General features: G+C 47.7%; 1 protein-coding gene across 12 annotated transcripts in view; it reads right to left on the reverse strand.

The window, feature by feature from the left end:
* Positions 1-27,382, reverse strand: part of CAMKK1 (calcium/calmodulin dependent protein kinase kinase 1) — a 93,689-nt gene that overhangs the window by 60,843 nt on the left and 5,464 nt on the right. For 2 of the 12 annotated variants that reach the window (XM_072937213.1, XM_030288144.4), the window contains exon 2: positions 5,452-5,565. The exons of 8 other annotated variants lie outside the window; for them this stretch is intronic. The gene's annotated coding sequence lies outside the window, so the exon portion shown is untranslated. Of the gene's footprint in view, positions 1-5,451; positions 5,574-5,738; positions 5,768-27,382 lie in introns of those variants that run through there. 2 more of the 12 variants (XM_072937215.1, XM_072937214.1) reach the window with 2 other exon arrangements.

The raw sequence follows: 27,382 nt of genomic DNA on the forward strand, positions 1-27,382 counted from the left end.
TACAGACAACAAGCAATCCAAGGTGCACAACTCTGTGCTTGTCCTGCTCTCCTCTCTTCTCCCTGAGAGGCCCCATCTGAAGGCAGAATTTGGGGTTTTGATCTGATAAAGGACTGAGGCTTTCATGACCCTGGATGTATAGATACACATATGAGACACAGGCTGAGCTCAGCAGTGATCTCCTGACATTATCATGTGAAAAACTGAAGCTACAAACCATGAAAGCCGTGTAACCACTTTTAAGAGCAACTAATACCATATTTAAAATAAGTTTTGAAACTAGCCAGGATGCAGAACCAAGATCTCCAGTCTACCAACCTGCAATTTAAGAGATAACAATCACCTTGTGCACAGTCCTGAGCCCGGAAAGTTATACAAAAGATTTCCCAACTGCATTATATTTCATCCCTCCATGTTCTAATTATATGGTTAAATACATTTGCATAATCAGATGCAATTATACTAATTGCATATATAAGCAATAATCAACCAAAAATTACTCTGAAGAAAAAAGTTTCTACTTAAGGAAATTTCTGTAACAAGAAAACATTGAGGAATGCCAAATCTATCTAAGTGAGAGTGATATTAACATTAAACACTCCAGATAATGCAGGTGAAACAGGAGCCCTGCCAGAGCATTATCTAGTGCAGCTCTGTTGGCACATTTTAACCATGTCTTTGGTGGGGACAACACCAAAGAGCTGAAGAGGAGTTGTGCTCCTTTGTACTCAGGCCCTGGCTACAAATGACTTTGGTAAGACAGGTTTGGCTGCTGTGTGTTATTGTGCTCCATAGCAGAGGTTCAGCAAGACTTGTGGCCATCAGCTCCTGCTGCTATAGACTACATTCACTTCTGCTTTAATCTCTTAAAGCTGTTTATCAGTGTATAAGCACCAGAGCTGCTTTTATTTTGCAAATTGCAGCTGGGAAAGCACGAGGAACAGGCAATGAGAAGCACTCAGCCCACATATCCCACAGTTTTTGCTTTCAGTGATGCCAGGTGCTGTGACTCACCATCTCTGCACAGCCCCAAGTGACCACAAACAGCACATCCCAGCACCCAGCTCCTCACCGACTCTGGAGACAGCCTGAGCTCAGATTGCACCAAATCCCACTTACCCTTGTGACAAGGGACACAAAAGCCCCGTGGGGGAAGGACCCTGGCTGCTGTGCCAGCCTGCTCCCAGCTCCTGACACAGTGGCACTGAGGGATGGGAGGATGGAAGAGGTTGGTATGGGCAGAGAGCCCAAGCCCAGTCCTGCTGTGTGACCACCAGCCTTACTGGGTGCTTTGCCTCACTTCCAAGTGACCCTAGGGACAGCAACGTGAAGGATTTTGGCACGTTAATATGCACACACAGCCTGGACAACAAGGGCACCCCATCTCAGGTGTCAGGGGAGAGCAAAAACCCATTTCTAAAGCTGCTCTCAGCTGACACCAACTCAGACCTCAGAGCCTGCCTACCCCAACCCCCTCTTCCAGCCACCATCAAGAGTGCAGGAAATACCCCAAATGCAACCTGCATGCTGCACAGGGAAAGCTGATCCCTCAAATCCCATGGAAAAGCAGCACCTGTAAGAGTTCTTGGTGCTACAGCTTGAGGTGGGCACAGACAACAGCAGCTCACACAGGAGGATCCCATGAGGGTCAGTGCAGGACCTGTGCCATGGAGGGAGCAGCTCCTGGGGCTGAACATGAGCAGGGGAGAGGAGGAGGAGGAGGAGGAGGAAGAAGTACCATGGTTTGCTGTCACTTGCTGGGCTGAGAGGCAGTGATTCCCAGGGGAGGAGGCAGCCATGGCAGGGAGCACAGCTTGCTGGAGGTGGATTTAAACAGCCAGTGAGGGGGTGCTTCAAAAAATAACTGAGAATGTCAGATTATATGAAAGTTGAAAGACTTAGATTATTTGCAAAATACTAACAAGTAAGGCAGTAGCCAGGCTCTATTGATTAATGAGCTCAGAAGCAGAGAAGCTTTAATATTTAGGGCCTTCATTGCAATAATGGCTTTCCAAACATCTGTACCATAGCCAGGTAAATGGCAGGTTAAAGAAAAAGAACATTTTCAGTTGTTCTAAGGGAAAGAGACTGGTCTCAGGTGAGCCATCTGCTGCAATCCATAATGAACTTCAAAATTGCCCCAGAAGATAATACAGATCTGTGTATCACTGTTTGTTGTGATAAACAAACTGAAAACTAAGAAATCAAGATGACCTGAACAGCCTCTCAGTCTGCAAGGGCTAAGTCTAATATTCCACAATGGCCAAATTCCCACTGATCTCCTGGGAGCAGAACCAGGCACTCAAACCAAACCTGTCTCTAAGCCTGTGCAGCTACCAGAGCCTTTGGGTGACTTTGCTGGACAGCAGGACCAGGGCAGCAGCAAGCAGCCTGTGGAAAGCACCTCTGTGGCCCAGAAAGAAAGAAAAGGGAATAGAAAAGAAACAGAACTGAAAGCAGAATTCACAGCAATGAGCTCATGCACAGATTTGTGTGAACAGCCACAGCACAAGGCACCTGCCCTCTGGTTTTGGTGTAAGGTCTGGTTTTTAAGCCTGGTAAGCCCAGCCTGCAGCAAACGCTCTGGAGGAGCAGGGAGCCTGCCAGCCAGGCAAGCCAGCTCTCACACACACCAATCTGTCACCCTGAGGGACAGAAACCAAGTGCACACAACAGCTGATCTTGTGGGACTGCATCCTGCTTCCACAGCAGAGCCCATGGGATACACTACTGGTAATTAAATAAATTAGGGAGGAGGGAATTGCACACCTGGAGCTGTACAGACAGGCTGCTGCTTTAGGAGCTGAGTCTCAGCCCAAGCTGCACATTGGCACCCAGATGCTTCCAGGACATCTCTGCCCTCCTCCTCAGTTTATTCCTTTCACCAGCCTATTTCCCAGCTCTGCCTGCCTCCCCTGCACCTTCCCTACTGACTGCCATGGCTAACTTTGCTCTCCAGGTGCTCACAGAATTCTTCCTGCTGCTCAATGCATAAGAATTCAATGACAGAAAGCAAATCACTGCAGAACAATGCTGCTCATTCAGCTTAAGAGCAGCATAGTGGGATTTGGGAAAGGACACACACAGATCAGCAACACACCAAAAGAATTCAGCGTCATACACCTTTGCCAGACTTAGATCTCGCAGCACAGACCAGCACTGTTTAAACAATTGTTTAAAAAGCATCCACAAGGTGCAGAACAAGCCACAAGGCAGAACAAGTTAGCATTTATATATGTCAGGTCTTAGAGGTTTATCTCCCTCTCAGATAAGGAGAAAGCTTTCAGCTGCCTTTGAGAGATCTGGAGGTATTCCAGGAGATATATCAAGTTGCTTAGTTCTGTAAGACAGCTGCAGTGAAAAGTCTTTTCAGCATTTTAAAAACAATATTTTCCACCCGCTCCAGGATTGCAAATCTACAATAAAAGTGAACACTGCAGGCTTTCTTCTTCCCAGCAGTACAAACATGGGTAGAGATTTCTATTCAAGGTGATCCCTGCAAAGAGTTTTAACCAAGGAAATTATCCCAGCACCCATCTCTAAATGTCCCTGGGCTGAAGGGCTTCATCAGCTCTGCCAATCTGCATAGCCCCAGGCAAGGGGCAGAGCACAGAACTGCACAGGGCAAGGCAGAACCAGTGAACTCTACGACAAGACAAATGGACTTCAAATTCAGAGCTCCCAGTATCTGTTCTATTTCCACATGGCTAACTTCCATCTTCTGATAACCCTCACGTCTTCAGAAACCCCAGGACTTGAAAACATGTCCTCAGATAACCTGCAGAGTATCAAAGGCAGCAGAGAGGCTCTGGAGAGAGGGAACAGGCTCTGGGGGATGAAGAACAGATCCCACAGGAGTCAGAACCAGGTACACCACAACAGTTAGCCTTCTCCTGCACACACAACCCACACTTGGAAATGTAAAGTGTAGCAGGCTTCCCACTTCCTTTGAAGCCTTAAGCTTTAGCCCTTTAAGCCTAAATGCACTTTCAAAGCCCCGAGGTCAATGACTGGAGCTTCTTTTGAGTCACTGCAATGCTATTCCTGAAATTCAGGCTGATGACAACTCAGCATTTATCAGAGTGAAAAAGACTTTACAGCACCAAAGGGCCAGCAATAGTTCCCAAGGGCAGCTTTAATTAACACACAAATATGAAAATGCCACCCCAGGGCACCCTAATTCCACCCCAGTGAAAGGGCTGAACCCAGGCTGGGGTTCCAGGCTGTCCTGGGACACCAAAGCAGTGTCCCTGCTCTTGTGGCCCAGGACAAGTGCTGTGCATTGTACTCGACCTGCTGGGCTCTTTCTCAAGTGTCACAAATGATGCAAAGCCACAGGAGCAAGGCAAGATTCTGGTCACCAAGTCAGCAGGTGCAGGAGCAGAACAGGCAGTAAAGCTGCTGGCAAGGAGGTGTCCAGACAGTTTTTGACAAGCCAGGGTTTAGTCCTACCTTGCATGCCCCAGGGAGGTGCTGCCCCAGGTGCAGGGACAGAACAGACACAGCCACACGGGGCCACCCCCTCTGTCCTAGATTGCAAGGCAATGTGTATTCTATTTGCCATCTGTTAGAGATGGGGCAGTTTTCTTCTTTAATTGGGCAGTTTTCTTTATCTCTTCCACAAACCAATCCTCCCCCTGGGGAGACATCTGCCTATTGAATGTCACTGCATGACTGATAAAAGTTACAGCATCCCATTGTGAGATGCTCTGCCCAGAGGGAGGAGCCAAGCATTTCTACCTGGATATAATCTGAGTTTTTGAGACACCAGACTCAGCCTTTCCACTGGATTTCCCAGAGAAACAGCTGGGGTTTTCCACTGGACCTTCAGAGGAAGACTACACCCTTGTACAGGATCACTGCTCCCACAGAACCACACCTGACACTCCAGGAGGACTGCAGCCACTCCAGTTTGGACTGCTACCAACACCCTGACCAACAGGGTGTCAGGTTGTATTCTGACTCTGTCCGTGGTTTTTATTTTGTATTATTGCATGTATTTTGTTTTCTTTTTCCCTCTTCCTTTTTGCTTTCAAACCAGAACAGCCTCCCACCTGGCCTGCAGCACCTTCCTCCTGCTTACAGCAGGCAAAGCCAGACACTTGAAAACAAGAGAGTTGGAAGCCATCAACCTCCACAGGATTTCTGAGCTCTTCTCTTCCCTGCCTTGGGCTCCACTGCAGCTGATACCACTTCCAAATAAAACCTGAATTTGGCTGTTTGCTGCTAAAATTTTCAAGGCTGGGGGAAAAGCAAACACTGTCTAAGGGGAAAGGGTGGTAAGGAAATACGATCCGTGCAGTTTAATAGCAAGCAAAGACATGTGGAAGGACAGGATGTGGTTTACAAATCAATGAGCATCACTCCCACAGCCAGGCCTGTCCCCTCCCCAGGAAGAGAGCAAAGAAGGAAAACTCTGAAGCCAATTGACTTGGGCACTGGTAGCAATACCTGATCCCAACTGCTGTATCCCATGTCCTGGAAGACATCCCTGTGGCACAGGTCAGGGCGTTGCTGGTAAATGAATTGCACCGCTCTGGCTACTCAGATATCCTTCTCCAGTTGCTATGGGAAGAAAAAAATCAATGAACAAGACTGGTAACAATGTGAAAAAACTAAGGAAAGCATGTGTTTAAAAGCCCTGCTGGCTGCCAGCCAGGGTGCTCAGCACCTTCCAGGCTGCATCCCAGAACAATTAGTCTGTATGCAGCCACTGAGTTTCCCAACACACTGCTCACCTCCGTGATGGAGATGTTGGCTCCACTCCAGCAAAACACTTAAACATATTCTTGAACTTCAACTGTGCTCTCAGGACAGGAGGGATGATCACCCATGTGCCAAAGCGTGAACAGAGAAAATCTCAGCCTAAAAAATGTGGAAATGCTCATAGGAGTGTCTGGGTAAATGTGTTCCACATGTGTTTGAAAGGGAGCTGCCCAGTTACTGTGGGAGCCATCCCAGGGCTCCTTTCCCAGGAGGAGAGGAGGCCAGCAACATTTTCTTCCACATTTCCATTTTCTTAGGCTAGCAGGGCTCTTGTCAAGGCATTATCAGAAATAATTCTCATTGCATTAATACTCTTAGGAGGGGTTTACCTCCATCCATCTTCCTTTCACCAGCACACACTGCAACTCAGAAGGCTCTGCCTGGCCTGTGAGGAGAGGTGACTCCCTTGGAGGCAGCTTTTGAACTATCCTCATCTGGAAGGCTTTTTGTTCAGTAACAACAGCAAAACACTGACATTAATACCATTACTGCTACTATTATTGTTACTATCATAATACTATAATGTATTAGCACCATTCTTTTGCCCTTGAGGCTAGCAACTATAGGTAAATTAGGTAAATTTTAAAAACATTTTAAAACACAACACAATAAAAACCTTCTTCTGCAATTAAGAGACAAAGCAAACTAGAAAACTTCTTGAGGAAGTGATAGATTACTCTTGACTTGAATTATCTGAGAAGAACTGTTGATGAAATCCTCCACACCTGTGACCCTGGAGATCTAGCACAGGCAACTACAGAAAACTGAAAACCTACAAGCCTGTGAATTATTCTCTATTACCTGACAAAAGACACCCATAGGAAAACTATTTTTAGCTTTCCTTTCAGCAGTTCTGTTTAACAATAAAATCCAGTTCTTCAGGTGTTTTGAAAATCCTGCCTAACACATTTCTATAGTGCCTGTCACCTGCCATGACCTACCTGTGTTTTACAGACAGCGCTTACTTACCAAGGGCCAAAACCACATTTACACAGAGGAGTTAGGAGTAAGAAGGAAGTTGCTCAGGGTCACCCAGACACCACCTCAATGGTCAGTGAGAGAATGCCAAATTTCTGATTCCTGAACTCTGCCTATTTCATGAATCTTTGTACTCTTCCTATAATGAACACACCTTCCTAAGATCAGATGTGGAACATCATCATTCCTGACACAAACCAAAACTGGGCTCGTGCTTTCAGACCTGCTTCTGACAGTCAGTGCATCCCCATATTCAACATTTGAAGCAGAGATAAGAGTTTAGCCACATCCAGTTTAGCAAAGCCTATGCCTAAGGCAGCAGCAAAGCCCCAGGTCACGCCCTGGGTGACTCTGCCAGCCCAGCCACCTTGGCCAAGTGAGGTGCAGAGATCACTCTGTGCCACTGAGCTCCACCAGGAACCCACACCAGTCAGGAATTACATCAGGAATTGCCTGCACTACGTTTGTTGCAGGATAACTGTGAGATCAGAGAGATGAAAGATCAGAAAGAAGAAGAAAAATCCAATAGGGTTACTTGCTTTGTAAAGTTTACAGTGGATTACAAAGGAAATTCCCTAGGCTCTCAGATATGCTATTCACTTGCTTACACATGTGCATGCTTCTGAACAATTATAACTCAGCTTCATCAATATTTTGGTTATAGAAAAAAATATAATTACATATAAATAAAAGTTGAGAACAAGGGTTTATTTGCATAGCAATGTTGACTATTTCAGGGGGCAGCTTTAATCTGAGGGTGTTTTTACTCACTGCTGGTGGCACAGAGTTTGAGAATAGGCTCAGACTTGCACCTACCCACAAAAGGGACTCACTAGAGTAAGCTGAGAACAAAGTTTGAGAAGTCTTATCTAAAGCTTAAGATCACTCTGCCTGATCAGGAAGCAAAGAGCAAAATTTAAGCCTTACATTGCTGTGGAATTAAGGAAAATCTCCTGGGATGCACTATTCTCACAAGGCAGAGCTGTTTCCTCTTCTGTCTGATGAAATATTCCATCAGGTTCTAGATGCCATTTAAAAAAAATCAAAGGCGGGGTGGAATCTTCAGCTCATCTCCACCCATCCCATTCTGGAAGCACCCAAAAGAGAATCACTTATTCTAAAAGTGACTAAGACATGAGTCATCTGATGAGTAAGCACTTTGGCTCTGGAAATTTTATTCAATCCATGACCATATCCAAGTCATTTCATTACCTAAACCATTTATCCATTTTATACATGAATGCAGTAGCACTCCAAGGCCAGGAAGAAGCTCTTGTTTCCAACACCAGGGTAATTGCAGCTTATCTTGTCCTGCTGTGATAGACAGAGCACAGCCAGGAAACCCTGTAGAGAAAAACCTCATGGCAAATCTGCATTACACAGCACTCTGTGGCTCTGGAGATGCCTCCAGCCTCAGCCAACACTCGAGTTAAGCTGTACTGGCACCAGCCCTTGTGCAGCTCAGCACCAGCAAAGGCAAACCCTGCCCTGCTCCTGGCAGCAGGATGCCAGCAAGGCTCACTGCAGGCTGTGCCAGGACTGCAGCCAAATGCTTTCAACCTCCTCCTGTTACTCTCCCAAAATTCTCATATGAAGCTGCAAAAGCATCAAGTCAAACCACTAATGAGGCTTAAGTATCTCTCCATTCTGGAGGAACATGAGCACCTCACAAAGCAAATCTGCTCATCTTCACAAACATCCTGTGGGATACGTTCACAGGCAGGGAACTGTGCTGGGGAGAAGATGTAATCCCCAAAAATCCTTCTTAACAGACCCCAACAGATACCTTGATGCCTTTGAAATGCTAGCTTGAGATCCACCAGGAGATCTGTGGGTGATGTTCCCCGCCCTCTTCCTAAAATCCTGGTGAGCACATGAGTGAGGTTGGTGTGCCCTTGGATGGCCCCTCACACCCCAGCCCCAAGCCCAGCAGCAGTGATGCACCCAGCAAACAGCCTGGGCACCCCCCAGAATGATGAGTCTGTTCAGCCTGGTTTACAGTCCCCTGCACACCTTTCTTCAGGGCTGCTGATTTCTCTGTGTTCCATCAGCACAGCACAAAACGTACACTGGTAAGTGGAATAACTTCAAAGGACTAATTTAAGTTGTTCCACACCATTCCTCTGATGTCCCACTGATGACCAGTGTCCTGATACTGCATTTCCACAGCTTTAGGTTTTCTGAATCTTTCAACAGACTCACAGGAGAACACAGCCAGGGTTTTCACCTGAATGGCCAGCCCTGTGAGCATCTCCCTTTATATAAACAAGGGTAAAAGAACAGGGATTTCTCACCACGGGGTGAATTTGCAATTTGCCTCTGCTGGACTATATATTTCCAGTTGCCACCACCCACCTGCTTCCTCCACGGAGCCAAGGCTGCTCTGCCTTCATTATTCCCTTTGGCACTGAGGAAAGCTTTTCATCCCTTTGCTCTAAATGCAGTGACCACAACTCACAAACTGAGGTCAAAAAACAGGACTTAATGCCCTAAACACAGTCAGCCTTGGCTTCACAGCTGCTGTGCTGGTGTGGCAGTGATCTTCCTTGCCTGAAACATTAGACCATGTCTGCCCGTGGCTCCTGACCACCTTTCTACATCCCACTTCCCTCCAAGAACTTCAAGTTCACCACAAAATAATCTACTAAAAGGGAAGACAACCCACCTCTGGAAGCAGAATGGAAGAAAGCCCACACAACAGGCTGGCCTGAGGATGAAGAAACTTAAACACAAAGCAACAGCTCAGAAAAAGTTTGATGCTACCACAAAGCAGCAGCTGCCAGCACTGATGAAGAAAGATGAAAAAGCTGAAAATCTCCACAAAGGCTCCTTGCAGCTGCCTGCAGGTGCAGGTACAAGATTAACACAGGATAAGATGGCTTTCAGCACTGTTAGAGCAAACCCTGTAGTGGGTTGACAGTCACCCCCAGAAGGTTTGGATGGAGGTCCTTGAACTGACAGCTCAGCTGTGACCACAGCCCAGCTGCTCCCAGGGTGGCACTTGCACTCACACACACCTTCCCAGGCGTCTGTGCACACAGGAAAAAGGGAAGAGCTGCAATCCTACCAGCACATCATCCTCCATCGCTCCCCATGGCAATGGAATGGGAGGCACCAACAAAGTCCCCAGGAGAGAGGAAAACCCAACAGCCTTCAAGAAGAGTACACAGCAGCTCTAACACAAATCCACACTCAGGCAAGCACTTCCTGTCTTTCATGCTAAAGGCATCCTTCAAAATAAAATTACCACTCTTTTGCTATGCTTGTAGCATCATGAGATCTGTCTGCTCCCTGCTGGGATAATTTCTCCGTGGGTCTGCCTCTGCCCAGCCACTCTCCCAAGCACCTGACAGGGCAGCAAGGCTTCACTGGCCTCCTCCAACTGCCCTGGTCATCACTCACTGGCTGCTGGAGGGTTGCAGGCCAGCATGGTGCCATGGCCCTTTGAATTTATGCCTCTGGAACTAGTGAAAATGGAATTCAAGGACAGATAGATCCTCTGAGCAAACAGCTGCATCCCGGGGGAAGAGAGAGACAGGGAGAAAGGAGCTTACTGATTTCCTTAGTCCCTTTCTCTGGGAGTTCTCTACAGAGGCCTCAGGACAATCTCACCTCTGCAAACCCTTCCCCTCAGCTGTTTGCACCCAGCCCATGGGCAAGGCAGGACTGCCCCCAAGGCAACCAGCAACACAATGCCACAGCTCTTTCCTGGCCACTCAATTGAGAGGGAAGCAAAGAAGCAGCAGGAAAACACCCAGGGTAAAACACTTTATAAAGACCATAAATTACAAGCCCCCCATTTTGAGCTATGGATTTCACCCTGCACAAGTCCCAGAGGTTACAGAGTTCACACAGATTTCTCAGCCACTGGGAAGGCTCCTTCCCATCCCACCATAAGCATGTTAGTGAAATCAATAATGAGAGAGCTGCCCAAGGAGGGACTTCTGTGCAGCCACCACCATCCTGGTCCACTGCTGGCACTGGATCTGCTCCATGGAGGGGCACTGACTGCAGCCAAGGCAACTTCACTGCCACTCTGCTTTAGACAACCAGAGCTCTCAGAAGTCATTAACTCATATAAACATTTCAGATCTCTTTAGGGAGCTCCATTTTTACAAGCATTCACACATGAAAAGCAAACACTGAGTGCATTCAATAAGAGGTAGAATCAAGAGAGGAAAAAGCTTCTGCTATAAATAGTGGAACATTTCTTGTATTTTGTGCCATGCAGTCTTTAAATCCTGTTACCTTCAACATCTGCATCTTCACTTTAAATGTTCTGCTTCCCCATACTGCTGCTGTAATTTTCAGAAAGTCAAAGCAGGCCAGAGCATTTGTGGTCTGCCCAGGGGAGAATTGCCTGGCTAAAAATTTGTGCTCTTTCCCCTGCTTCCCCACTCTTCTCTCCTCTATTGGTTGCATCTTGATTTTTAGACAATAAGTGAGTCAGGGTCTGTCACCAACCCTATCTGTGTACAGCACCAGTGCCATCACTCAAGTATGAACCATTAACAATATAAATGCAAAATTCTGCTTGTACAGGGGCTGGCCCAAAGCTCATTGGAAAGACATCTTTCTCCAATGGCACATGGACCAGAGCCAGCATGAGCAGAAAAGCACAATTTGCAAAGGTGACTCTTTGGAGAATACAATCATGCCTGATTCTCTATCAGAATGTCTTTGCACTTTCCAACAGACCAAATTAAGTGTGTGCACAAGTATCTATGTTTTTATCACAGTTTTTTTGGCACAAGAAGCATTTTGATGCCGTGGTGATGGGTGCATCTTGTAAGGCCTTAAACACAATAGATAGAGATAAACCTGAAGCCAATTAGGAAAACAATACTGCTGAGCTTACATGATCCACAGCTACTCTGAGAGGGAAAAAAATTTAACTCCTATGGAAAGATCAAAACAAAAATCTAGATCCATTGTTAAACAGATTAATCAGACTCTTGGAAAGCTCATGAGGGATTGGATTCAATCTCTGCAGCTGTTATTAACATAAGCCCTGTACAGCAGTAACAAAAGACCTGCCCAAGTCCCACTCTGCTGTTTACTTTGCAATGAGACTCTCTGCTCAGGCTCACAGCATTTAACACACACACTCTTCATTAAGGGAACAGGATAAGAGGAAGGATTTGGCTGAAGTTTATACTGCAGCAAAACAAAACTCTTAATGGCCCTTTTTATAAGGGTAGGACTACCAGTATGAAAGAAAACAGAGCCCCAGTGCCAGCAACACCTTTCCTGATCCAGCAGAGTCTGGGCACAATGCTGTGCAAGAGCCAGTACAGCAAGAGCCAGGCCTTTCCAGGGAGATGAAGCCATGCCAGGGACAGAGGGGAGCCAGGGATGAGCACGTGCAAAGTGAAGAAAAGCACAATGTGCTGGCTGGAGTGAGCCTGGAGGGGATGGAACACCATCCAGCTCAGGGCTGGGGAGGCCAGGCACAGCCACACATGGACTTGGGACAGGAAGGCTCCTGCCCACCAGTGCAGCAAAGGTACAGCCAAGAGAAAGGAGCCTCAGCACAACTCCAGAGTGGCTCCCCGCAGCTGCAGGGATGGGATGGGGCCTCATGTGCCAATGGCTCCAGGGAGAGGCTGCAGGGATGTGCTGTGACAAATGGGTTAATGGCATCCAGAGTGAGAAGTCTCTGCATAAAAGCTGACAGGTAGATGGAGCAGGGGAATGACAACCTGCTGGAAACAGCATCCTGCACCCCTCGTTGGGCGTTGATCACGCGCTCCCCAAAAATCCCCAAATTAGAATTAAACACGACGCTGCCGCCTCCGGAACAAAACTTATTCATTCCATAAAAAGCATTTTCATGCATCTCTCTTATGACTCTTCCATTCCTCTCCAGGCCCACTCACTCCTCTCCTGCAGAGGAGTGACTCGATGAAGGAACTTTTCTGATTGCAGCATTCTGCAAACCTTTTCTGTGGAAGGGTTAAATGAGCACATTCCTGCAGGGATGGCCAGTGCCAGAGGAAAAGGTGACAGCAAGGGAGAGGGGATTCTTCCCATTGCACCTGAGCATGACATCTATTTTGCTGAAGGCAGAGGGAGTCCTGTCACCCCTTCCACTGTGATTTTATCGTACTGTTTTTCAAGATGTGCAGATTAGAACTGAGTATCTCAACACATGCTTCACATGCTTAAGTCTTGCTAAAGCTAAGCAAATGCTTAAGGACATGTATTGCTTCAGGAAGCACTGCTGGATGGGATCTGTGCTTTGCATGAATCCAAGAGGTTTTCCAGGCACAGCTCAGGAACCTGGGCAGGAATAGAGATGTTGGTGCATGGTCTCACATACAGTAACATCTAACAATGGGTCCAGGGAGCACGTGGAGCCAGCAGGTTGCTGGAGTGTGCCCTGTGAGCCCGTGGATTCAGAACCAGTTGCATGGCTGGGACAGGTAAGAGCCACAGGTTTTTCATGTACTTCTCTATTCCAGCCTGGAGGAGGAACCACTGCTGTAGAAGCAGTGAGGAAGCATTACAGAAATCCCTGCTGGCAGCCCAATGCTTGGGAGCCAAGTTTAAACTCCTGACTGTCATCACTTCATCAGACAGGGTCAGACCCCACCTTGCTGCTTCTCCACAAACTGGGAACAGCAAGTTCTCTAGCTGGGGGCCTGAGCCATCCCCAAGCACCCCCCAGGCCCAGATCTCACTCACTTCCCCGGGTGCCTGCACCAAGAGCCCCTTCCACTGCTCAAACTCCCACTGCAGCACTTGCATCTCCTGAAACACTGAACTGGGACAAATGCCACGTTAGACTCTGCTGAAGCACTGCTTGGTGAAGACTGCAGAGGGCCATAGCACCGACCAAACTGTTTCAAGTGGTAATTAATCAGATACAATAATAAATAATACATATACTTTCAAGTGTTTACTCATTTCCTGAATGCCTCCCATAAATATCAAACCAATAAAGCAAACTTTGAACAGTGACACTTGTATCTTTTCCTTTCTGAGCTAACGCTGTGCTATTTACTTAAAATAGAAAATTCTGTAGGAAAAAGACAGGTTGAAAGGTAACAGAATTTTGGAAGTAGCTTGAGCATTCAAATTTGCTCTGAACAAAGAATACTTAATAGAAGTATTTAAACTTTTCTCAGTCTTACCTTATTTTATGGACAGTGTTTATACACCTGTTTTAATCCTTTCAGTCAGTCGGGCTGGTTGTCTACAGCTCTCTTCAGCAAGTGTCACATGTGATGCTCACTGCTCAGCCTGCACTCCTGCCAGGGCACAGCTGGGCCTGCAGCCTCATGGAAGCCAGCACCAAGATAAAATCCTGACCTTGGAAACACAGCCCAACTGTGCTTTCACTGAAGTATAGCAGCTTTGCTTTTCACATAGACAGAATTTCTACATTAGGCTTTTGAAACAAAGAGTTGTGTTAAAAAGTAATAATCAAGAAATTAGTGCAGATCTCCCCCCAGCACAGGAAACCAGGGTTGTGGAAACAGCTGGAATGCTCTCCAAGGCCTTTGGCATTTGCCTTAAGTGGCTGGAAAAGGTTAGTGTCCTTTGGCTCTTAGCAAGGTTTAAATGAGCTTCAGCCCTTTGTGGAGGGCTGGCCAGTTTGACAGGGCTTAATTTATGACAGTGAGCCCCAGAGCCCCGAAGACACCCCAGGACAGGCAGTCAGCACCAAGAGCTGCTCACCACCACTGTCCTCCCAGGGATGCCCCACACTGGCCTCAGTCTCCTCTCCACCACAGCCCAGGTACTCAGCCAAAATTACCCATCCCACCAGGGCTGACCAGACTTTTAAGCTACAAATTTATCAGGAAGTTGCAAAAAACCTACCTTTATATTGCAGCTGGTACCTAATCCCTTCAACTTCCCTAGAGAGGTGCTTTTCATTTCCAAAAAGAACCAGGAGTTAATGTTCTTGCCAGGGTAGTTAACCAGAGCAGCAAAGCCTCTTTTCGCCGTGCAGGGCCCAGGTGACTGTCTCCAGGGGATTAGCTGTTACCACATTTAGCTCAGTAAAGGGTTTAATCTCAGCTGTGTTCACAAAGGTTATGAAGACATTCACCAGCTGAATTCCTGGGGACTGACACCTTGAGCAGCTGCAGGGCTGGGAGCACTCCTGGGACAGGCATGGAATGGTAATTGGTAGGAGTAGGGAGTTTTTCACCCTTCTCCAGCACAAGAAAGGGCAAGAGACAGCTCTTTTTGAGGGATAAAGCCACTGGCAGCTGCCAGCCAAGGGATGACAGGAGGGTGAAGGAGCAGGAGGGGTGAGGAAGCCAGGGGCAGGAGAGAGAAGATTTTCAAAGCCCTCCAGGGCAGGCACCAAATCTCTGTGCTGATGGTCACAGCAGCTGCTGCCAGGGACACGTGGTTGCCAAAACCATGAAATGTATTCCAGAGAGCCTCTGCAAAGTCCACAGGGTGAAACAACTGGACTTGTGCCACCAGCTTTAATCTGGAGCTGAGTGAGGCTCTGCTAAGCGCTGCGAGCCAGGACAGGGCTCAGGGAGGGACTGGAGTCTGCAGTCGCCTCGGAGGTTTCGGAGCAGACCCCCAGGCATCCAAGCTCTTCTCAAACCAGGGAGACCTTCCATCTATGAAGGGAATCACGTCCTAAAATCCAGACTTTGTGAACCACTGTTCCCTCTGGTGCTGATGAAGCATTTTGATTCCCATCCAACCTCTTGAGCAATGGCTCAGGTATTCATTAATGCCAAGGACAAACACTGAAGCTTTGGGACTGCTTCTCAAACTCTTCAACAGAAGAGAGGGAAATTAATATTTTCCCTCTTGCTCATCGAGAAAGCAGGCTGGGGTGGGGCTGGAAAGACTTACAAAGCCCTGGGCTCTCAAGGATAAGAAATTCCACTGTGGTGCTGCCTCCACAGCACACGGGGGGCTCTGCTGGCATCTTGCACCCCAGCTGGCTGAGCACTCAGTGCCTGCATCGTGCCAACACTGCTGCCTGAGCCCTGGAGAGAGCTCTTCTAACTGCAATGTCAAGTGGGTGAACAAAGAATGTCAGAAAACAGGGCTGGAAGGAGAATGCCTGAAGATATCAGTGAGCAGGACATCACTGGGCACTTAGAAGAATGACAAAGGCAATTTTCACAAATGGAAGGGTGAAATAAAGGAGAAATGAGAGTGAAGATTGAAAACAATTTCCTACTGTTTGGCATGCTCTAAAATTAGTGCTGTAATAGATCTCATCAGCCAGCATTTATTTTCCATTCTGAAGACAAGAATTCAAATAAGCAGCAAGAGAAGCACTTGCTTTGCTGAACAGTCGACCTCAAACCCAGGCAGCAGCACAAACCAGGCTGTTCAAACCCAGCTGGGTCTTCCTTGGGATTTTCAGAAGTGAAAACTCAAGCTGGAGACCCACTTTCCTCGACCACATCACAACCCCAGCAGCAGAGAGGTGACTGTCTGGAGCCTCTGGAGCAGGAGGGGACAGGCTGCCCATGGCAGACCTGCTCTGGAGATTTGCTGTGTTCATACAACTATAGGAAAATCCCAAAGTTTTACTGCCTGGAAAGGACCTGATAAAACAGGTTACACACCACACTTTGGGAAACCCCTGCTGTTAATTGTCCTGGTGGCTCTCACTCCTGCTGTCCCCAAGGAACAAGCCCTGCTCACTTGGCTCTGCCAGCTGAGTCCCCAGAGCCCTGAAGGGGCTGGGGGGACTCCCTGCAGGGATTCCCCACAAATCCAACACTTACAGTGACTGCCCAGGGCACAGGGCCAACTCAAACTGTCCCCAGAAGTGGCACATGGGTCACCAGAGCCCAGGTGGAAATGCTGGCACACATCTGTACCCCACTTGCTGCTGTGCTGATCTGCACCTCTTGGGGACCAGACCCACAAAGTCTGGCACAAACAAATGCTACGTGGTTTTAAATTCAAAAAAGCAAACAGCAAATCTCTACAGGCCTCATCTTGCTGCTCCCATAGCTACACTCCCTCCTCCAAGCACACACATACATGGAAAGGTATTTTACACACAGGGGGGATGTGGAGTACCAGGACACACAGCAGGGCCTGGGGAGCTCTGGAAAAGCTCCCCAGACTGGGAGCAGCAATGGAAGCACTGATGTGATGCACCCACTGCTCTTTCAAAGTTTAAGAACAAATCCCTGATGGCAGAGGAGAACTGGCAGCATCACTCAACCATGAGGTGTCAGAGATATTTCAGGCAGCCAGTCCTGAAATATATCCCATGCAGAAACCCAGAAAGAGTCACCTCCTCACTCCCCCAGCTGCCTCTCTTTGCATTACTGCTAAAATGGATGTGACTCACTAGAGCTGGGTTTATATTAAACTCCTGAAACAGATAGTTTGGCTGTTATGTAAATCCAGTAAATGTTAAAACACCAGAATAAATCAGTCAGGCAGTTACCACTGCCAGCTCTCCAGAGACAGCCAAGGGACTGATTTTTTTAAAAGGTAGAGGTGGTAAGAGATGAGGGGGAAACAATAACAACAATAATAGTAACAACAACAGCAATAATAATAGAGTATCACCAATAATAATAATAATAATAATAATAATAATAAATATCACTGCTTTTTAGCACTTTTCAGGGAGAGCTGTGCCAGTGGCTGCAGTGCCCCCACCACTACTGATACCAGTGTCCTGCCCAGCCATATGCAGGCAAATCCCCCAATTTCTGCTGTGGTTATGCAGCATCACCTGCACAGGACACAAACTCTGTGGCAGCAGAAGTGCCTCCTTACCACACCACCTGAAACAGCAATGTGACCTCAGGGGAGGTCAATCTGTATGACAGCACTGATGCTGGGGTTAGGATTTCAGCATATCATGTTTTAAAATAAGCCCCAAACAAGGCATGAACATTGTTCTTCCCATCCTGTCACTGGGAAGGAGGTTCCTCTGTAGGAGCTGCCTCTGTCCCATGGTGCAGAGGGCATTTGCCACTCAGAAAACAGTCTCCTGCTCACAGTGACACCAGCAAGCCAGCACAGGAACAGATTTTAAAATTTGCAAACACAAGTGTTTTTACCCGAAACCTGACTCCAGGTTTATAAACAGTCTATGGGCCAAAGGATTAGTCAGAAAAATTATCTGGCAAATAATCTGCAAGAATAAGCAAAACCAGAGCATATCACCATCTGCTCATGGGTAACTCCTAAGGCAGAAATGAGGAGCCTTCAAATTAAAGCCCTCACTTTGTATGTGATTGGTGATAACCAGGCCATTGCACTCAAAATGCTCCCATAGCTGCATGAGCAACCAAAAAAAGGAAGCAGGTAGAAATTAGCACCTCAAATCTTAGTTGCAGTGTAAAGCATGTTGGCTGAGCTGCCACTTGCATGGGCTACACAGCTCAGACCAAGCCCCTGCTCAGCTTCCAAAGCAGCTGGAGCCTGTGCTCTTTACTAATGTGAGTCCCTCTGGGATTTCCACACCACTGGGCACATCTGGAGAGGCACATCTGGGCAGGAGACAGGGATCTGCCCAGCCCATGCACTAGCAGAGCACAAGTTCCATTTCCAGCTGCCCTGGATATGAGACTGCAGAGCAACACCATCACAGCACTGAAATGAAGAGATCTCTGAGCTGTGTTTAATTAAACACAGCCTGGGAAAGTCTCTGCTTTTGTTAAACACTGCCTCAAAAGTAAAGGGCTGAGTAATGCACCAATGGGGAAAACACACTCTTTAGCTACAAGGTGTTATTATTATAGGCTAAATATCAATGGCTTGTTCAGCTTATTGGCTAGAGCAAACACTCCCAGCCTTGGCAAGACTGATAGTACAGTTCTGTATTTCACACTTACATAAGCACTGCAGGTTTGGATGGAGAGGAGTCTCCTGCCTGGAGAGGGAAGGCATTGATTTGCACCAGGTCTCCTAGCCCAGTAAAAGCGGTCAGACAGACAGGAGAGGAGTTTGTCTGTACTGGGCACCAGCAGGAATGGTGCTGCAAGGACAGTGAAACCCCTGTGGGGACTGCTCTCCCTGACTGGGGCCAGCAGCAGCTCCACACACAAGGACACAGCACAGACCATCAGAGAAACACTCCACAGGTCTCCTGAACACTCAGGACACGGACCAGCACCACACTAAGGACACTGACCTCACACCTGATTAACCCAGGAGCCTTCTGCAGAACAGAGGTGAGCACTGACACACAGGGAAAAGGTTTTGGAGCAGAGCTTAAATTACTGCTTCTGAGCCTGCAGTGCCCCTGGGGACAGCCCACACCAGCAGCCAGGGATTGCCTGTGGCTCTGCAGCACGGTGGGGTTGGTGATGCATCTCTGCCTCCACACCTGCTCACCTGCCTGCAGGTGCAGCCAGCCCCAGGCTGACCCCTATCTCAAACACCCAAGCTGTTGCAAATAAAAATTGTAAGTATCTGAGTCTTTCAAGACACCATGACATTTAAGCCTCTTTTTTGAGTATTTGGTGCAGTAGAAGCTTTCACTTCTCAAGTTGAAAAACAAACCATTTCTCTGTCTTTTATTTGTTAATTAAATGTGTTCATTGTATTCAGATCTCATTTTTTGTGCATAATGTTTTGCCCATCTGTTTGATTAAAAAAAGAACCCAACCACCCAGCTTCATTAAGCTAATTTGATGCATTCAGCCTTGGTTAATATTCTGAAGTAGTTTACAATTATTCTCCCCCATTATTAAATCTCCTCTGAGGATCTTATTTTCTGTACTAGACTCTTTATTAGCCAGCACTCGAGCTGGACTGCATTTGCCCACTCTTTAACCACATGCAAACATCCCACCAACTCCTTCAATGGTTTGTGATCTGGGACATGGAGATAAATTTGTGCTTAATCTGGCACTCTTCAGCTCACCCTGACTTCAAACCATAGCATCTTCCTCCCTCTGGGCAAGAGGGCCCTACACTGCAGGAGAACAATGAAGTAGTAAAGAAAGAACTACAAATTCTGTGTCCCAGGTGAAATTTTAAAGGGAAAAACAGTCTCAGAAAGGCTCAGGACCACAGTCCAAGGTGGACCATCCTAGGGGATGAAAAGTGACACTAGCTCCATCAGTGCAGCAATGGCTTGGCCATGTGGCATCATGTGAGTGAGCCAAGTGAGCCTTGCTGGCAGTGCAGTGAAGGGCTCTAAGCTCTCTTAGGATTCAGGTTTCTGTATAATTTGTGGTCAGGCAACCTACCTGCATCCTGTAGTCCAAGGTGTCCCCAAGCTCTCTGCTCCAGCACAGAGAACACGCAGTAGCTGTGAGGCTTGGTGTTTACACACCCCATCACTGTCCATTGCTTCTCCAAATAACCCAAAATTTGGCCAGCAGTGCTCTCCCAGCAGTGTAGCCCTGAATCAGAGCAGTCCCTGCTCAGAAGTGGTCACAGGACAAGGATTCTCCAGGACCAAGGATCAAGGGCAGAAAAAGGGAAAGAATGGCACCAGAATGATGGCAGCAAAGAGACTGAAGGTGAGAGAAGCAGCATGAGCCACCTTGTCCTGGTATGAGCAGAAGTAATGACTGGAGCCCCTCACTTTTCCCTCACCATAACATCTTCCCCCTCTACCTGGACATCCATTTCCTTGAGAACTTGTAACAAATCCTTGGAGCCCTAATTAATCACTGCAGGGCACTTGAGTCCAGGAGGACAAAGGCTCCAGAAGCTGATGGACTGCAGAGTGAGAGACAGGACTGGTAAGACAGAGACACACAGCAGGTATCCAGCTTGAGCTTCACACAGGGTCTCATTTCAGAAGGAAAACAGATTAAATAAATATATTTTTTTACAAAAAGCTCTGATTTACATGGTTATAGTCCTACCTAGCTCAAGCTGACACCAAGACTTTCCATGCTGAGAGGGAGCTGCAAGAGATGAAGCTTTCCCCACAATTGCATTATGGAGCTGTGACTGCTGTTCCTGTACCAGCACCAAGTTTGAGATGCAGGTCAAGAGCTCCTAGAAAACAAACCAGCAGATCATTTATAGGAAAAGCCACACTGAGTCAAGCCATGTATCCACCCTGCCCTGATTTCTGTCTCTAACAGTGGCCAGCAGTGGATGTTGGGAGGAGTGCTGCTGCAGAAACTAAGAGCTTAAAAATAGTTATGATAATGAGGAAAAGTTTAAAGTTTGGCCTCCTGACAGCACCTCCTGGCTTCAAGCAGTTGCTCAGGGAGCCCTGACAGAACATCTCTGAATTTGTCTACAAGCCTTCTGAAGCTATTTTTTCAGTCTCCACAACACTGTAGAGAATTGAGCTCTGCAGCATGACAAGCACTGCTCAGGAAGCAGAATTTGTGCCACACCTGCCAGACAAACAGGGGAGTTCAGGCATCCCAACACCAATTCCACAGGGTGTCAGAGGGGATAAACCACACACCCCCCAGTGACCACAGCCCAGGGTCAGCAGGAAGCCAGCACAGGCACTCTGCACACTGCCACAGGGCCAGGTTAGAAAATGACCTCTTCTATTTGCTTCTGCAGCCCCAGCCCAGCCTCTACTGTTTGTATTTGAAGGAAACAGCCAGTTTTCATTCTTTTGTTATAAAAGGTGGTTACACTTGCAAGAAATCACTTGGTAATAATTTAAAGGAAGGAGGAAGAAATTTAGAGGTTGAGGCAGCTGTGATTTGACACGGGCTGACCTGGCACCTGAGGAGAACCTTAATGACATTTCCTTCCATCCAGCCTGTGCTCCTCGGTTCACACTGTAATTAGCTTTCCCTTTTCGACATCCAGGCAGAAAGCCTAGACCACACTTGAAAATTTGGCCACATTATTACAACTTTTCAATAGCCTGGCAACAGCATCAATTAATGGAGAGCTCAGTGCCCCACTGTGCTTGATGCTTTAAGAAAGGCAAGCTTTGGCTCAAAGAGCTTAGAATCAAAGCAGGCTTTAAAAATAGAGCTTAAATGTTGTAGTTTAACTTGGCAGACAGGTAAACACCACACAGCTGCTTGCTTACAGATCCCTCTCCAAGAATGGGGGAGAGAACTGAGGGGAAAAAATGTAAAATTTGTGAGTTGAGATAAAAACAGGTTAATAGGATATAAAAAAAACCAATTAATAACAATTTTATTAGAATATACAAAACAAGTGATGCACAATGCAGTTTGTCACACCTGCAGACCTGTCAGGAAGCTCTCCCTCCAAGTGTCACCTGCAAGTCAGGTGGAATGATCCCCAGCTTTTGTGGAATCTTATTCAGCTAGAGAGAACAGCTCTGCAGCTCTCCAGAGAGGAGAGGGATGTGGGATCAGGCTTCGTTCCCAACCAGCTCTGCCTCTCCCCCCTGAACACGTGGCCTTCCCCTGGGGACACAGTCAAAATGAAAGGGGAAGCACCAAGAGCTGGGTCTGAGGTCCTGGGAAACATAAAACAAGCTGCTCTTCTGCATCTCCCATCACCAGCCACATTTCTTTAACTTAGCCTTCAAGGGAAGTTACAATTGCCAAGGACTAACTCAGACTGTTCTTTAAGTGCCACCAGGGAGTAGGTGAGCTCTGCTGCATGTGCTCTGAGCTGTGCCTGAATCAAGAAATAAGCAGGGCTGGAAAATTAATGTTGTTAGTCAAACCTGAGAGCAGTGCTGGCTCTCAGCCAGGAGTTACTCCAGATGTGCTCCATGTCCTTCATCCTGGGCTTCGGCTGCTCACTCCTCACTGCTCTCCTCACACACGTCCCCAGCAGGGACAATGACCTTGTCCATCTGTGACAGGGCCACGGGTCCCAACAGGAAAAACACAAGGCTGCAGATTTCCAAAGGGACAATCCCAGTGCTTCGAATCCCTGAATTCTTTATTTTTTTTCCCCCAGGCTGAGTCCATCTCATGCCACAGACTCCATTCACATTCCTGAATGTCTGTTCAGAGAAACAGGTCAGAACCCATGGGAGGGGATGCCCCATCCCAGGCATGGGATGGCTGCTTGGGAAGAAGGCAGCAGCCTTCCCCACTAACCCAAAGCTGTTCCCCATTAACCCAAGGAACGAGGTGGTGGCTGGTCCCATCTCCCTCCCATAGTGTGATCCAGGAGATCTGTGCCAAAGCTGCTCACAGCAGTAGCAGCCCCACAGCATTGTGTGAACTATGGATTCCCATTCTCCAGTGAAGCCACTAACACCCACAAACTCAAAAATCCCTTCAGTCGTTTCTTCTTAGGATCAGCCAACATAGCAGACAGCCCAGAGCCAGGAGAAGGATGCACTTACCTATTAGAGACCTGCAGCAGCACACAAATACACTGCAGAAGGGACATCTACCCTGAAATTTGCTCCTCTCACTCCCAAGCTTCCTTGTTTTCCTTAAGATTATGCCTGCAGCTAAATGAACACATTACAGTAGAAATTTTACTCTTAATTTGTCCCTTGGGTGTTTGCTGACCCTACCAAGAACTATATTTAAATGTGCAATTTCCTGGCTAGACTCATTTGCAGTCCCTCCCCCTCGGCTGCCTGTGCAAGTCTGGCCCAGAAACCAATTAGCTACTACCACCCTTTAAATCAAATGAATTACACTCAAACAAGAAAAATAAAATTAAAATTTTAATTACATCATTATTACATATCTAAATACTTACAATTCCCATGCTTTCTGGGAGGTGGTCTCAAAAGACTAGAAAATAAGTTTCCAAAGCAGAAAAAATCATAGCCAAAAGAAATAATTTGACAGGAGACTCTGCCCAGCCCAATCAGCAGAGATGTTTGGTTTGACACACTGCAGAGCTGGATGTAGGACCTGCCTGGCACCATGGAAGGAGCAGCTGCTCCCCAGCACCTGTGAGAGGTATGGGGAACCCAAAGGCTTCCAGCTTCTCACAGGAGCAGCTGCATTCCATCTGGTATTAATGTCAGGAATCTGCTTTCATCAGCATCAGCACCACCCTCCCCAGTGCCTAGGAGGTGTTCCCATTGCAGCTTCCCAAGTAAAGGAGCTGCTTTGCTTCTCTGAGTCCCTGACTACCTTCAGCTGGTCCCAGTGACATCCAGCAGTGTTCCAGCAGTCCCAGCTGTGCAGAGGAGCAAGGCAAGGAGGGTGTGGGTTCCCAAGGCCACAGAGCCCAGGGGCACATCTCAGGGGTGTTGTATTCCTTTCCCTGTCACATCCTTTAAGGCTCCAGGTTTTGCAGGTCAGTTCCCAACTATGTGATGATGTGGCTGTGATTTAACAGTGACCTCAGAGCACCTTCAGAGTCCCTTCTGGACAGGCTTTCCCAGCCTCTCCAGCTCAGCAGCCTGTGCTCCAGCTCTTGGCTTCCTGCCTGCCTCCAGGAGCTGCTCAGCAGATCCCCCAAATCCTTTGGCTCTGGTGACTCCCCACAGGGCTGTCCAGCCAGGGCATGGGGCTGTGCAGGGCAGCAGAGCCAGGCACTGCGAGGCTGCAAGACATGAGGAGAGCTGATGGTGTTTGTCTCACTCTTCCCAACTACCAGCACTGCTGAGTCTGGGAGATGCCAGGGCCACAGAGAGGTTCAGAGGAGGTCAAGGACTTTGGAATAGCCAAGTTGCTGCTGGAAATGGTGTTTCTCAATGCCAGCAAAAAAGGAGTGGCTGGGATGACTTTGCTTCAAGTGTCAGGTCCAAACAAGCTTCAGCTCAGTCCATCCCAAAGAGTGCAGACACCTGTACCTGCTCCAGGAAAGCACAGGGGCTTCACCCAGGCCCCTCAGGAGCCACAGCTGCCACCAGCCCAGGTTACTGCAGAGAACTGAACAACTCCAGTGTGGGACAACTCAGCCTCCCAGGCAGTGCAGCAGGAAGGGGTTCAGTGTGAGGCACAGGCTTCTTGCCAGGACAGCAGAACAACTGTAGAGGCACTGAGTGACCCACAGGAGATGGCAGTGGAAGGGACAGCTCCAGACACCTGCATGGCGGGACAGGGATTGCTACAGGAGGGAGCACTGCCAAAATAAATGCATTGAAACACAGTGATGTTCTTCCTTTTGAATGGAACAGATAGACCATGACATAGACAGGGCTGTCAGACACTTTTGCAGAAAGCCATCAGCTAGGAAAACCAAATTCCCCAGGAGATGAGCAACTCTGAGCCATCTTCCCCTTCTTTTGTAGGCAGCTACACTGACAGCTTGCAAAAATACTCTGCAGAGCTCCCTAACCAGTTTGATGGTGAAATGTCAGCACATTTCTAGGTTAATAAAAGCTGGGGCATGGGAGGAGAGAGGAAAGGAAGGAGATTGATTGTCTTAGACAAAGAGAGTGGAATGGATTTCACAGCAAGAGATGATTTCAGGGCAAGGAAAAATTTATTCATACCTAAAGAGCATGGAATATTAAAGACTCTGGATTTCATTTCCTCCACAGGGCCTTACTGAAATGAGACTCTCAGCACTTTGCAGTAACCACAAAACAAGCTCAATGAATCCAGGTGGTTTTATCCAGCTCACAGCAAAACCCCACGAATACCTTGGCACTGCAGCAGGAGGCTGGTGCAGCTGGGCATGGAGCAGGCAAGGGAGAGCAGGGAGAGCCAGGGACCTCCCTGGGGATGAGGAGAGGGGAGGGGGCTTCCCCTGGGGTTCTGGGCAGGCACTGAACCAAAGGCAGCCCAGTAACATGCTGCTTTTGGAGTCAAACAGAAAACATCTCTTTAGGTAACAGAATGCTCTGTGCATCCCCAGAGCATCTGACATTTTTTGACTCGGATCTGGAGGCTTATTTTCCATTACTGTGGCACTTCAGACAGTGTTATCACCTGGGCCTGATGCTGCACAGAGAAAATGCTGGTCCCTGCTGTGAAGTTTATGCTCTTAACACAATAAACAGTGAGGCAAGCAGGCAGATGTTTGGATGAGCACAAGGAAAGCTGTATTGGTTTTGCTCTTTCTGGTGGCTGAGAATCAGTTCCCACATGTGGGACAATCTCATATTGTCCTCTTGCATCTCTGATAATCATTCTGCATGGAAGACAGATCCAGTGGCATTCAGGTGGAGTACAGACACTTTACAGCTCCTTGGAAACAGCAAATTCTGAAAATTAACCAAAAATAGCAGTTCCATTCTGCATTCAGACTTAAATCAATCTTGTCTAGCATTAAGGAATGGACTCCCAGCAATTGCTATGAATAAAGCATGCCTTCTCACCATTCCTCAAGGCAAATTACAAACACTGCTCACATCAAACTGCATGAGAAAGGACACAGCACCCTGGAAGAGATGTCTGATCTCTCTAACCTGGAACTGCACGTTAGTAACACAGATGAGAACACTGAAATTTGTGCCCACTACTACCACAGGACAAGCTGAGCCAGAGGACCTTGTTCTCACAGTTATAAGAAATCACGCCCTGCTCATGCAGTAACCCCATGTTCATCCCCCAGCCCTGAGGGGACACTTTCCTTTTCCCCCTGTACTCAGTAAGGACTGGCCCAACAACCTCCACTTGGACATCTTTCACTTTTCCAGCCCCATCTTTCAGCCTGGAGATGAGGTGCTGACACAGAAGGGCTGAAAGTCTCATCTCAGGTCTGTTTTACACTCTGCCTGCTAGCCTCAGACATCATTAACCTTTGTCAGTCAAGCTGCCTGACAGCCACAGAAAGGTCAGTCCAGATTTCAGCATCAAAGTGCCTCATCAGTGAGAGGTCAGCAGATGACTTTCCTGTCCTCATACTGCCACTTGAATACCATTAGCAAGCAGACCCAAACCCTTGGTTCCAGCACAAATAGTATCCCAGACCAGCGCTGCCCAGACAGCATTTCCAAAACCAGGTGTTGGGAAGTGTCAAAATTAAGACTTGACTCATTTAAGTGGTTGGCTTCCACATGTGTACTGCAATAATTTGTCATAGGAACACTGCAGCAGGTCCTCCTGCCTTTCAAGTACTTTCATTTCTTTGGCATAGGGTTAACCACCTTCCATACATCACCAGTATCCAAACCCAGTTCTCTCTCCTTCCCTCCCAGTTTTCCACACTGACCTGTAAGCACTGGCAAAAGACAGGGGAGGAAGCTCTGAAGCAATAGAACACACTTCTCCAAGGCAGCACTCAACTCACTGAGGGGCAAATTCATCCTTTTTCTTTCATGCCACCATCAAGCACTGCTCACACACTGCAGGAATGAAGCCTCCTTCCCCAGTGGAGCTGTGGTTCATGCTCAGATCACATCCCTGCCGGGCTCCTAATGAGGAGGCAGCTCATACATCTTTCAGCTCCTTGTCCACAAACAGTCAGGACTCCATGGGCTGGACTGGAATGAGGGGGAGGGAGGGTCTGATAGCAGATACCCAGCATGAAGCAACAGCTACAGACCCTCTTCTAGGCAGGGGTCCCTTTGAGCATCCCAAATTCTCTCTGAGACACCACGTTAGAGCAGCAGAGCGACTAAGGCCACCAGCAGCATCCAGCACATGAGGAGGTCCAGGGGCAGGAGAAAAACTCTGGCAGTACCTGTGTGCTGCCAATACCATGGTGAGTAAGAACAAAAGCAGGAGGTAGTTGAGAGTAACTTTGACAGAGCTGGACTCAACAACAGGACAGCAGGGGAGCTGTGATAATTAGAGCAGCCTCAGGTAGGTACACACATGCACACACTACTCTGCAAAGGCTGTGCTGGCTCTTTTTTTTTTGCTACTGTTGCCCAATTCTTTCAGCTTTATCTACTGTAGAGGCAACAGCCTCCAACCATGGGTTTCAGAGGGCTGTGCCC

Source organism: Taeniopygia guttata, chromosome 19, assembly GCF_048771995.1.
Source record: "Taeniopygia guttata chromosome 19, bTaeGut7.mat, whole genome shotgun sequence".
NCBI classification, from domain to species: domain Eukaryota; kingdom Metazoa; phylum Chordata; class Aves; order Passeriformes; family Estrildidae; genus Taeniopygia; species Taeniopygia guttata.